Source organism: Colias eurytheme, chromosome 5 (assembly GCF_061535395.1).
Source record: "Colias eurytheme isolate Ceu_HAF_F1 chromosome 5, ilColEury1 Martin Lab GWU primary, whole genome shotgun sequence".
Lineage (NCBI taxonomy): Eukaryota > Metazoa > Arthropoda > Insecta > Lepidoptera > Pieridae > Colias > Colias eurytheme.
Window position 1 is genome coordinate 2,714,267 of NC_142984.1, and position 14,782 is coordinate 2,729,048.

General features: G+C 33.1%; 1 protein-coding gene and 1 long non-coding RNA gene across 13 annotated transcripts in view; one reads left to right on the plus strand and one right to left on the minus strand.

Moving 5' to 3' along the window:
• LOC149908338 (uncharacterized) overlaps window positions 1–14,782 on the minus strand; it is a 465,602-nt gene that overhangs the window by 168,829 nt on the left and 281,991 nt on the right. The gene's annotated exons all lie outside the window — the stretch shown is intronic.
• Window positions 12,123–13,006, plus strand: LOC149908345 (uncharacterized). The gene is made up of 2 exons (XR_016456720.1): window positions 12,123–12,384; window positions 12,817–13,006. It is a non-coding gene; the product is annotated as an uncharacterized LOC149908345 (long non-coding RNA).

Sequence of the window (14,782 nt, forward strand, 5' to 3'; positions counted from 1 at the left end):
CTATAATATTATTGATAGTCACAATGTTCGCCCTGCACATATTTTTCCGGCTACACGTCCATAAAACTTTTGCCCCTCGACTCGAGTTGTTTTTGTTGAACCTGTAGTTGCCTATTTCTAACACAGGCTGACCAAACCGGGATGTTGTGAACCTGGGAACTATAATTTTACATATTTTACTGACCTTTTATAATAAACATATTAAAAATCTGTAGAATTAGAGTACATTTAGATAATTTGCTAAGGGACATAGGCCAACTATGAAATAAATAAATTTATTTTGACATTAACTTTAATGCAAATATCACATCTTTATTTACCTTTACACTCAGTCATTTAATCGTGATTTTATATTTATAACTTATAATACTTATATAATATAAAAAAAACGCCTGTGCGTCTTTAATATTTCTGTTTCATTTGTTTTTGCAATTTAAATTACATTTGAATCCACAAGCAATGATTGAAATCCAGTTATTATTGTATTTATTACTTTAATATGTTTGACGATTTCACTATTTCCATTCATAGGTCATCTTCTTTATATGTATATAAAAATGAATCGCAAAATGTAAGCGCATAACTCGAGAACGGCTGATCCGATTTCGATAATTCTTTTTTATTATATTCCTTGAAGTACGAGGATGGTTCTTATGTAGAGAAAACGTAAATATTATGTACGAGCGAAGCCGGGGCGGACCGCTAGTTATTAATATGTACTTATAACTATTAAACCAAAATTAAGATATTTAGGAAAAATATTATAAAATCTATACCTTCTCTAGTCGTACGTGCATAATGTAAGATAAAATCAGTCCTCGTGATTTTAATACCTTTTTACTTACTTTTTATAAATAAGCTTGAACATCACGTGAAAACAAATCTACAATGTAAACCCAATAGAAGTAGTTTCTTGTCGCTTCCTTTCTATAGAAATTAAAAACTGCTCCACAGGTGGTTATCTATACATATAATAAATCTGTAGAAGGGTCAATTCTGTACATTGAAAATATTGAAAAAATAAATAGTAGGGGGTGTTACTGGATCGATACCAAACCCAAATATGTGATATAAAAAATTTTTGTCTGTCTGTCTGTATGTGAAGGCATCACGTGAAAACTAAGGGTTCGATTTCGATGAAACTTGGTATAATTATACCTTATTATCCTGGGCATAAAATAGGATACTTTTTATCCCGGAAAAATACGTAGAAAAAAAATTAATAATTTTTCCGCGCGGACGGAGTCGCGGGCGGAAGCTAGTTGCAAAAATAAATTTGTGTGTGTAGTCTATAGCCGAGAGGTTAGATTCTTACATTCTTTAAAATTCCAGCCCACAGTCATAACGCAGAATTATTGCCAACGTAGAAAAATGACAGCGCTATATAGATCGTCTAGCGCCATCACTTTCGCACACTGGAAAAAATACTGCTAAAGGACATCATGGTAACCTCAGGTATAAAAAAGTATGTCAACTCCGGCTGTATTTTAGGACTATATGGGCTGGTTATGATGTCCAATATAGAGGATACATTGGACATCTTCGGTTACTTCGAGCATCAAAAGACAAAAACGGTATTTAACACTGACAATAATTTAAATCAAAAATTAACTCTTTGTGAAAAAAATCAAAACTCAAACTTATATAGAGACTGATATAAGACTCGAACAGACACGTCCGCTCGGCACGAGCTCCAATACCTGAATGCCCGTCCGCTACCACGGCCATGTCCAAGTGCACTTCGTGAGTTATGCGCTTGCGTTCGGTAATATCAGGTATCTCCGATAAGTATTAATGTATATGTGGATTCCCTTGTCTCACCACCGCATGTCCAATTGTAACTACGAAAGCTCTGCAGCCCTTGGCCCAGCTGGTGCATACCCATCTCTTCTTATAGTCAGTGCTTTCAAATTTTCGATAGCTGTAGTTATAGCCTTTGTATTGGACCATGTCATTGCCATGGCGCGATTTGGTGATCCTGAGATTACCTAAAACATGTGAATAATGCTATAATATAATATTACCTTTTTATGTAATGTAAAAAAAATTAAACAAGATTTGGCTGCTTCCTAGTAATAAGGATGGATCTTCGCTTCCAAAACTTCGTTCCAATTACATCTTGTTGTTATGATATAATTATACAATTTCATTACATAAATTAGTACTCATACCGCTCATATATACATATACTAGTGGTCCGCCCCGGCTTCGCCCGTGGTACCTACATGTTTAAACTATCCTATCTCTCAAGTTGGATCGTACTGCACATGGTGTGCGAATTTTATTATAATCGGTTAAGTGGTTTAGGAGTCCATTGAGGACAAAAATTGTGACACGAGATTTATATATATTAAGAAGATAACTCAAAGGTGACTTACTAACTGGCATAGTGATCTATCAACGCACAGCCCAAATCACTGGACGGATCGGGCCGAAATTTGGTATGCAGGTAGATGTTAGGACGTAGGCATCCGCTAAGAAAGTATTTTGATCAATTCTACCCTTAAGGCAATAAAATAGGGGCTGAAAGTTTGAAAAATTATCTTTTCCACACAGGCGAAGCTGCGGGCAACAGCCAGTAATATTTATAATATGTATTATATTATAATATAACATTCTATTGCACAAAACACAAAAATAACAAGATAACAATAAATAACAAATACAATTATTGAATATCTTTATTTGCTTTCTCAATTCTCAAAAAAAATACGCCAACTAAAATCAAATTAAAAATGAAGTAAATTATTAATCGTGATTATGAATGTTATTAATATCAACGATTTTCGACTCGATTGTAAAAAGTCTAGCTTTGCATCCTATATAATCCTTGGCACACACCCATCTGGTCATAATTCCCGTTTTGCCCTGTTGACTTGCTTTCTTAAATCTATACTGATCTAATACTACAATAGGCTTTCCTCGCTGTGTCACGGAATATATCAAATCTGAAAAAAACCATTTAAATGTAATTTACTAAAAAAACACTATGTATATGAATCTATTTATACTTCTTAGTAAGAATTCTCATTAAATACTGCATATAGTTTTTATATCTTATCTAGCTGTGCTCCGCGGTTTCATCCGCGTGTCTCCGCTACTGTTGGTCTTAGCGTGATGACATATAGATATTTAATAATAATAGTTAAAAAAAACTAAAAAATCTAAACTCAAACTTATATAGAGACTGATATAAGACTCGAACAGACACGTCCGCTCGGCACGAGCTCCAATACTTGAATGCCCGTCTGGGCATAAATAACAAATACAATTATTGAATATCTTTATTTGCTTTCTGAATTCTCAATAAAAAATACGCCAACTAAAATCAAATTAAAAATGAAGTAAATTATTAATCGTGATTATGAATGTTATTAATATCAACGATTTTCGACTCGATTGTAAAAAGTCTAGCTTTGCATCCTATATAATCCTTGGCACACACCCATCTGGTCATAATTCCCGTTTTGCCCTGTTGACTTGCTTTCTTAAATCTATACTGATCTAATACTACAATAGGCTTTCCTCGCTGTGTCACGGAATATATCAAATCTGAAAAAATCCATTTTAAAATGTAATTTACTAAAAAAACACTAGATATGTATATGAATCTATTTATACTTCCTAGTTAGAATTCTCATTAAATACTGCATATAGTTTTTATATCTTAACTAGCTGTGCTCCGCGGTTTCACCTGCGTGGCTCCGCTCTTGTTGGTCTTAGCGTGATGACATATAGCCTTCCTCGATTAATGGCTTCCTCGATAATCGATCAAATCGGACCAGTAGTTCCTGAGATTAGCGCGTTCAAACAAACAAACTCTTCAGCTTTATAATATTAGTATAGATATATGGAAACTCGCGTGCAATGTCACATGCGAGAAAAAAAAAACAGGCTGTAAATATTAAAAATTATATTATCCTTAAGTTTCTAAATATCAATAAAACATCAAATCAAATTGAATAAAACAATAGTTTTTCCCAACATTTCAACATCAACAAAGATAAATTCCTCATGTTTTATTTATTTATTTATTTATTTTATTTAAACAATTAGATGACAGGGATCCATTGATGTTAGTACGTGACTTAAAAGCTAATTAATGTTAGTAGGTAAATATTAGAGTACCTACTATCATCAGTTGACGGGGCACCCTATGCGTAAACCTGTCGCTTTGAATGGACAAGTTTACGCACAAAGTGTCCCATGAAAGATGACATTATATTATATTATAGTGCATACAAATTTAAAAATCATTTTAAGGGTGGTTATGGCTATGATCAATTTTGATAATCTGCGAATCCAGTGTCAGAACCTTGGCCTTGCATCCCAGAGTGTCCTTTACACAGACCCATCTAGTCGTGTCGCCATATTTGTTCTGACGCCACAATTTTCTGAATCTATAGTTGCCTACAACTATAACAGGTCCCCCTTTCTTGGATGTGGTCAATTTAAAATCTGTAATAATCATTGTTAATAAATGAATGTTCAGGTTACATATTAAATGGACATGCCTACAAACAGAACACAGTGACATGCTTCACATATTATATTTTCGGTTAAGTAATAAAACTAATAAAAATACCAATATCTATCATATTTCTATAATAAATTCCATAATTGATCATTAACAAATAATACGTATTAAAAAGCTATAGAACAATAAACTTAAATGAAAAGAGAACAACTAGATTTTCTAATGATAATGTTAGAGGACATGATTGTTACCTATTAAATATAATGCCGATAGATATAATTAATAAGGCAAAAATGCCTTAACAAGGCGTCGCGTCGCTCAGTTTGAGTTGCATTGCTGTGAATGGGCCCTCTTCACAACGGACAGCGTTAGGCGAGTAGAGGCAATCACGATAGTGTAGAGGTCCTAAATGTCAATGATCACCCGTCATTGTATAATATATTCATTACCGCCGTAATGGCGGCAAACATCGACGATTGTTTGTTGATCCAATACTGCCCATTATGAAGAGGGCCCATAACGTACAAAACGAGCAATGTACATCAAACTGACATTAAAATCCGTTGCAAATATGCAACATAGCCGGTTTCAAAATCTATTAGCGCTTATATGAGCTACAGGGTCGTGGAAACCCCACACTCGTACTATGGCGTTGTCCATAGTGTGCAGAGACGCTCTGCAGCCAGCTTTGGCCTTCACGCAGACCCATCTCGACCGGTTGCCATTTTTGGTGACCCTGTTGAAGCGGTATTGTCCAATCATGATCACCTGGTTGCCCCTTTGTGACTGCGCGAAGACAGGGCTCAAATCTGCAAATGAAACTCGGTTAGTAACTTGGGTAATTTAACGTTTGCTTGGAAATAAAATGTTGAGTATGAAGTATACTAATGGAGCTTTGATTTCGTGACTTCGGTTACAATATTTTTTATTATTTAAAATACTGTTCTTTTGTTTTAATAATAATGCTCCGAGATGTTAGTTATCAGAATGGTTTACGCCCAGTGATATTTTTGTCTTTGTCGTTTGTATGGGACGTGACAGAGTGAGAGAGAGAGCGTTTTATTAAATTGTCTCCGTGGAGGAACGGAGGAATAAATAAAAAATCCGTTGTGAAAGGTTAATTTATTTCATAAAATTCATTCATTTTATAATGTTCGTTACTTAGAATAAAGGTTCGTTAGAAAAAATATCACCTATTTTTTCTGAAAAAATATATACACAATTCAACACACAAATAAAGCAAAAAAATATATACACTGGGGATTTTCCAGTAATGGTGGTTGGGTCACCTCCCGGCAAATTTCCGATTTTTTTTATTACTATTCATTATTACTATTCAGGGTTTCCCTGTATAAATTAATTTGTAAAATAAAAAAAATAATCTTATATTACCCTAGATTAACGTAGATTTTAATACCAGAATAAATTAAGAGCATTAATATAATTTTGTTCAAATATTTTTAGGTTTGTTATAAGTTTTACAATTAAATTTATTTTACTTATGTGGCCTGTGACAATGATCGAATTTCTCATACAACAAACAATCGTCTAAAGTAACAGCCATCGCTTTACACTTTTGCGAGTTATGCCTCGAACATCTCCATGTGCTTTTTGTTCCGCTGTGTGTATCAAATTGATTTTTCAATATGAACTTAAAGCCTTTATGAATAAGGTTCATTCGGCCTTTCTTGTTGTGTATAATTGTAGAACCTGCAACAATAATACATTTTTAAATTAAAGTCAATAATAACAATCTTTATGAAGGGCATTGACGTATTATGGCGTAGTACATAGTAACTCAGATGAAGGGTAGAAAATTTATATAGTTTAAGGATAATTATTAGGCACAGTGTATACCTAATCGGGATACAGGGCGATGTATTGTCGACGCCCTTTAACCCAGCTAGGTGCCTTAGGATATTAAGTAAGTAAGTAAGTGTATTGCTAATATATGGGGGGAACTGGAATGGGGGCCACGTACTGGGCGACGAAGCGCAGGTCGACCTCCGGCAAGATGGACAGACGGCCTGGTCCGAGTGGCAGGGAGCCGCTGGATGCAGGCCGCCGGTGACCGGTACTGGAAGCCCTTGAGGGAGGCCTTTGTCCAGCAGTGGACGTCGTAATAGAACGTCGATATGTATAAATAAAAAGATGGAGGTAAAATGCAGTAACGACAAACATGATAATGCTTCAAACAAAACACAAATCTTTGTATGTATAAAATGAACATTTTTATTCAGATTCACTAAGACAATTACGGAATAATGTCATAACTAGAGGAATATCAATATATTTACTCATTACAGTTATCTATACTTTTTCTGTTGACTGTACAAATATATAAAACTACCTTTGCTTAAAAATTATACAGTGATATAAAAAATTGAGTATTCATATTTGTACGCATTACCTATTAAGGAACGATCGACAACTGCTCGACGTCGTTACCACGCAAAGCTGTGGGCTAAAGCTAGTCATTCATATATACAACACTATTAGACGTCTTTCCACAGATTCTAGGTATCGCTATACAGTAGACGTTCCATGCACCCAGACTAAGCGGTTCGACTGCAGACAATAGTTTATCCGAACCGCAAGGGACTGGAACATGCTTCCTGAGTCTGTGTTCCCCGACGAGTACATCTTTTCAAGAGTAGAGTAAGCGGATATTAACCTAGATCACATCTTATCTAATACCAGGCGATCTCATCTTAAGAGGGGGCATAAAGCAAAATAACCAATCTTCTATAAGATGATACGTGTAATATCACGTAATATTCAAGACCAAATCTAAAAAATAAAATATATGTATATCAAACTAGATGATATGTTCAACGATTCTGTTTAATCAAAAACATAAAATATTAAAATTGACTCGATAAAAAAAATCACCAAGTTAGCTCTAATTTTCACACTTTTACGTTTTCTACTTGACATGGTAATACTTATTATGATTTTTTTTTCATAAACAATTATATTAAAACATTTGCAAGATATTTGTCAGAGCATTTTGTGTAATTACTTTTAGTTTTGGTTTTATCTGCGATAAACCACTTTTATTGTGACAAAACCAAACGTTTTATCTCGAGAAAAAAAGAGCGCCAAAAGTGGTTTATCGCAGATAAAACCAAAACTAAAAGTAATTACACAAAATGCTCTTACAAATATCTTGTAAATGTTTTAATATAATTGTTTATGAAAAAAAAAATCATAATTAGTATTACCATGTCAAGTAGAAAACGTAAAAGTGTGAAAATTAGAGCTAACTTGGTGATTTTTTTTATCGAGTCAATTTTAATATTTTATGTTTTTGATTAAACAGAATCGTTGAACATATCATCTAGTTTGATATATATTTTATTTTTTAGATTTGGTCTTGAATATTACACGTATCATCTAATAGAAGATTGGTTATTTTGCTTTATGCCCCCTCTTAATATCAGGCGAGATTGAAAGCGCTTTCCCATTTATAATAAAAAAGAGCGTGTACCGAGCACACGGGTAAGAAGTGAAACTTTTTTTGGCAAGAATCAAAGATACCAAAATTGTTGCCTTACTCCATGACGTGATGGAATTGCAGAAGATTCACTTCTAAAGTCTAGTCATCAGCATTTGGCTCATGATTGTGATTGCTGTTATATTTGACGACCTCATCACCATAAGTGTACACATTGGCTCTGCACCCCTTACGGGTTTGTTTGCAGAACCATCTGCTCTTCAGTCCACTTGAGCGTTGTTTATAGAACTTAAAGCCATACATGCATAATACCCTGCCTCCGCGCGATGATTTTTTGAACACCGGCCCTGCGGAGAATAGAATATATCACTACATAGTATAAAGTGTGTATGTCATGTGTATGCTTAGATAGCTCGTTAAAAACGGATTTAGAAGCGTTTTTTACCTTTTTTATAGATTTTCGAGGAAAGTTAAGTAGGTAGGTACCTAGGTATTATTTTTAATTTTAGACAAAGGGGACGCAGCCGCGTACATTTTTATTTAATTAACATTAGATTTTGGAATTATACTAGCATTTTGTTTTTGTTGTTTGAAGATAAATAAAAAATAGTTTGTAATAACTAGTTTTAATTACAAAATAAAATTATATTAAAATAATCAGCCTATTAGTCATTGAGATATTTCCTCAAATAACAAAAATAGTTTTTAACATACTTATTCCATGAAAAACTGCAGGATTAATTAACAAAACAATTATTTATCGCAACAAGAACTGCAAATTAACTGCATGTGTTTCTGACACATGGGTGTATTGCAAAAATTGCAGTATCTCACAGTTTTAACATCTTTCGATCGTGGACAAACTTTACACCGGTACTTTTTTTGTGGAATTCCTTTTATTTTTGATCCAATATTCAACATTCTCTTGAGTTTCAGTAAACTTTGTTTTGAACATCTTTTTTCAAGGAGACCTTGAATCATACAAGAATTAAACTTATTTACGCCTGTATATTTTTTCATTATTAAAAACTTGTTAAAAAAAGAATAATCTTATATATAAAAATGAATCGCAAAATGTGTTGGTAAGCGCATAACTCGAGAACGGCTGAACCGATTTCGATAATTCTTTTTTTATTATATTCCTTGAAGTACGAGGATGGTTCTTATGTAGAGAAAACGTAAATATGTACCACGGGCGAAGCCGGGGCGGACCGCTAGTCTTATATATAAAAATGAATCGCAAAATGTGTTGGTAAGCGCATAACTCGAGAACGGCTGAAGCGATTTCGATAATTCTTTTTTTATTATATTCCTTGAAGTACGAGGATGGTTTTTATGTAGAGAAAACGTAAATATGTACCACGGGCGAAGCCGGGGCGGACCGCTAGTTTTTAATGGAATTTAAAAATACTTGAGTATATTCGATGTAGGATTTAATAGCATTTAATCATTTAATAATCACATTAGTTTATATTCAAAAATAAAAATATATTATATAGTTTAAAAATACTATTTTTTTATATAATTACAAATGTAGGTCTTTACTTAAATCTGTCCGTTTAAAAATACTGGTAAAATTAATGAAAGCGTGTTAAAAATAGAAAAATGAATCTTAGAAAACATGGGGTGGATGACAATGTATATCGTTCGATTTTATTATTACATCTTCCATAGTGTACACCGTGGCCTTGCATTTCTTATTATGATGGGTAGCACAACGCCAGCGAATTCTTTGGTCCATGCTCTGTGTGTGCACGCAGTATCTATAGCCAGATAAAACCAATATGCGGGTTCCTTTAGACGTCATTATGAAAATGGGTTGAGCTGAAATTATAGGATAGGTTATATACAACGATATAATTAAATTCGGGTCAAATGACCCAACTTGGATATGTATGTCTCTTTTTTTCATATAGAACCTAGCGTGCTGTCTCTTTCTCGGCTAATGCTATACGTTTGACATTGGTGCAGCAGTGCTGTATGGGCCTATGGGGTGCTGTCTGTTGCTAAATTTTATAATGTTCGTCGGGATTAAACGACCTTTTCCGCATTTTGCCTTGAAGATATATATATAACTCTATAACTGGATTTTTAAGATTGTTGAATATCTTGGAAGTTAGTCTTAGAATTTAAAAAAAAAAACAAAGTAAAGTGTGAGGTTTTAACAACCCGATATCAGTACAAACTGTTAATAAAATCGATTCGTTACTAGTGTTGTCAAATAAAACATCGATATTAAGATTAAAATTATTTATTTATCAAAGTTTTAATGCACAATGAGTCTCATAAAAACAACCTCTACAGAATGTTTTCATACACTGGGGACAATAGGTCATTACTTTTTTTACCTTTCTGGCACTTTCTCTGCAGTTCAATTTTAGTCGTAGCTTTTTATAACAGCCATTGCAATTTCTTCTCTTATCAGCTTTTTCGATGCGATGGTAATTTGTTTCTTTAATTTCGTCATCCGTATTTACGTACACGAAGCGTAGAGTATCTATTAGAATTTGTAAGAGGATTTATAATTTTTTGTATAAAACGTTCTATAAGATTAAGTTTAGTCATTTTTGTTTCATTCTTCACAAGGCAACACTAACAGAATGACATGCAATTTAAGTGCGGCTATCGGGTCATCGAGTATCGGGTCTTTAACACCTGATACGTTTTTATTATCTCTATGGCTACTATTCGACGACACAAATACAGTGAATATATTTGTCCCTTTCCTACTGGCGAAATTTATATGTGTATGAAATCCTCCCTCGAGACAGCAACAGATTCATGCGTTTGCAATATTTTCAACCCGATACCGCACTGAACGAACTCAAACAGAGGATTGATTATTCTATTATTAACTTATAACACACTCAAAATGAACAACTGTTAGAATTTTTTTATAAGACGTATGATATAAAATAGAAACATCATCTATCAACATTATTCTATCATATAGAAACCAGCATTAGTTCTAAAAGGTTGCCAAAATAACACACAACATAAATTCTTCTAATTTAATCAAATATGAAACCATTCGCCATTCATGTACATAACATTGGGTGCATGACAATGCTCTGTATTAGATTTAACAACGAAATCGTCAATGGTGTGTACTGCAGCTTTGCACTTCTTCTTATGATGAGTTGCGCACTGCCAACGCATGCGCAGGCCTCTGCGTTTGTGTATACAGAACTTATATCCTCCTACGACTAGCAGACGAACTCCTTTGGCGGATGTTATGTATGTACATACTACAACATTTAGAAGTATTAGTAAGTAAATAGTAGTAACTAAAAGTAGTAGTAGTAAGTAAATAGTAGTAAGTAAAGTAAAGTATTAGTAAGTAAAAGTGAATATTTGTGTTGAATATATTAAAATCATAATGTAATAAAAACATACAATTTATGAATCCTGTAAAAGCTTGCAGTCTTTATCCAGTATACTGTGCAACGGGTAGGTTTTTGAACATCAAGCATAGATAGCGAACGAAAATTAAGATTTAGAAGAAAAGTTTTTGTAAATAACTTAACTCCCAATAAAAAACGATATACATTACTTTGTTTAATATATTATATATACAATTTATAAGAACAATTATTTATCTATACAATGACCTGTAACATGAATATAATGATTGTGATCTGTAGGACTTAGCATACGCGATATATCTCACGCAAGGGACACAAAATGAAGAGAACCATCCAGAGAACTCCAACAAAACCATTTTCACACGTTCACAACTTTTATTCCAAATCACACTTTTACACTTTTATTCCAATCATAGATTTTTTTGAAAATAACTAAAAGAGAACTATGACATCACTTCCCGTTACCTACAACGTCTCTCTAATGTCAAAAACCTAATGTCATCCTTCAAATTGCCAATATGGCGGCCCCGTCAGTCGCTTTCGTTCAGAAATGGATAATGATATTGATCCATCGGTTTTTATACGATCTTAATTAATTGTAATTTTTAAATTTCGAAAATGAGCTGTTTAAATTAATAAATAGTTTTCGTGAACAATATATGTATATAATTATGCAAACTTTCATAATATGCGTGCCATGATCAATACATAGACAAACTGATGTTGCAAAACCGGTTTAGTTCTCAGAGGAATAAACCTATAGAGTTCTTATATTGAGACAGAACAAAATACATATTTTCTAATCTACTTACTCTTTGTCAATAACAGCATAAGTCAGATTGAGATAGCGATAGAGTATCTGCACTGTCTTCAAACGTAGCGCGCCGGCAGTCAGTTTGTTTTCCAACCAGCTGGTGGGCTCAGTACGTCAAGTGTTTTTAACGAAATATTTAGAAAATATAAAGTGTATAGTGTTTCTTTTTATTTGTCAGTGTGCTAAAATGACTATTGTATGTTTAGCTACCGGCTATTACTAGTCGAATGGGAGTTTTGGATGAAAACAATGAAAAAATATCTTTCCATCGGTAAGTGATTTTCAGCAAATTGATAAATATTTATGTTCTAACCCTATTTGAAGGTTTTATCAAGCGCTTTTTTATAAGTTTATGTTGTAACTGTAACATTTACCCACTTTATGGGGTTGTGGAATACAAAAGAATTAAATAATTTTTAAAAAATGTCACAATATTATCACGTTTGGCATTTTGTTTACCACCGTAGTGTTGTAACACATCTAGCGTATATTATCGATTTATGACAAAAAATCTATTTCATATTAACGTTGATTTATTTATTTTGTTTCTTATATCAGATTTATATGTAGTTGTTGTTGCAAATAATAGATGTAAATTTTCTACAGCAGGAAAATAAAAAATACCACGTGGTTGTTTTATTTGACTTATCTGTTTAGTTTGTTGTTTCTCTTTTAGATTATTAATAAATTCATTTTGTTTTAGATTTCCAGAGCTAAATAAAAAATGGGTATAAAACATGAGACGTGTAGATTGGACGCCGTCGAAATTTGCTAGATTGTGTTCACTGCATTTCGAGCCTGCGTGTTATCAAGATGGATACTCTAGAAGAATTGTGCAATCTTACGCTTACGTTTTTTTTGTTCCTTTAGATAATAAATACATTTGTGTGTGAGTGAATTTTTATTTGGAAATTTTTTTACACATTTACTTTAAATGTGTAACTATGTGAAAATTAAACGGTTGATTAAATGACAGTTCTCATAGATGAGAAACTACTATTGAAATACATACTTAATATACATGCGTTTTCAAAGAAAAACCCGCATAGTTCCCATTCCTGTGGGATTTACGGGATCAAAAGTAATTTTTCCAAATTTCATTGTAATCGGTTTAGTAGTATTCGCGTGAAAGAGTAACAAACATCCATCCTCACAAACTTTCGCTTTATTAGTAGGATGTAAGGAAAATGTTTTCTTTAAGACTGTCCTTTTATGAACTTGTTAAAATTCATGCTGACTGTGCCTTTCTCCTCACTCCTTTAACTTTATCATCATTTCCATCTTTATTTTAAATTAGTTACATTTCAAGTTTTAAAATTTATTTTAAAATATACTAGCTTTCCGCCCGCGTTTTTAAAGAAAATCCCGCACAGTTCCCGTTCACGTGGGATTTCCGGTATAAAACCTATCCTATGTGTGTATGTACAAAATTTCATTGTAATCGGTTCAGCAGTGAAAGAGAAAGTTATCCGTTCTCGCATAATTTCGCATTTATTATATTCGTAGGATTAAACAAATAATGTATTCAACTGAAATTAATGATTAATTTTGTTTTTTTTATTATTTATTATTTCACGAAACCGTAAATGCAAAATGCATTCACGATTTTATCGATTGAAGCACATCCCATCACTATCACCTTCTATCTATCTAAATACGTACCTATAGTAAAAATGGTGCCATGACTATGTTGAAACGTAGCTTGTAGTCTATAGCTATCTCATTCTTTCATACGACGTTTTCTTTAGATAGAGAGAAACAAATATATGTAAATTGTATACGCTCGATACAAGTACTCTATAGGTTTATTGCTCTGAGGTTTAGTTCATTAAATTTTTGACACTTACGGCATAGGAATTGCCACAGACAAAATTAGATATTTATTATTAATCAATTTATTTCTAACAACAAAAAATCATAAGTTACCTAGTTAAAAATTACCCTCACATAATATTTTTCTATGTTATTGGAATTAAAACAAAAATGATATTTTTTCACATTCAGTAAAAACAAAATACTGTGTCAATAATTGTGATTAAGAGCAGACTTTTCAATCCTTGTTTAAAATTTATCCGTCCGATAAAGTATTACACAAACATTTTAAAATGTCACCTGTAAACTGTCATATAGGGACAATTAGAATACATTTTTGAAATGGTAGTTATGTTATTTGAATATGTTTTAACCAAGGATTGAAAAATCAGCCCTTATTCGATAACATTTTACGTGCATGTCAGGTTTTGTGGACAAAATTATTTCGATTGTTTGTTAACGTCATTAATCTCTTCTTTTGACATAAGACGTCGACCAGTATTTGATGCCATGTTGCCATGCCTTGCGATAGAGAAATGGATATAAATGTTATAGACGTGAGAAATTATTGTCATAGCGCACATGCTAGCTAGCTGAGGTATTGTCTCATCTTTCCTTTTAAGTATATTTGTCCTACTAAGTTCATATATCTTACTGCAATTCATATAATAAAAGATATACCATAGAATATATCGTACACCAAACCACGTGCGCTTACATTTGACTATGACGTCATCAACTGTTTGAATTATCGCCTTGAGCTTCCGATAGTGCGTGGAACAATGCCAGTGTGTCTGTTTGATCGACTTTTTGAAGTGAAACTTTAGGCGCCGTCAAAAGTAAAATTCAAGGTCGCG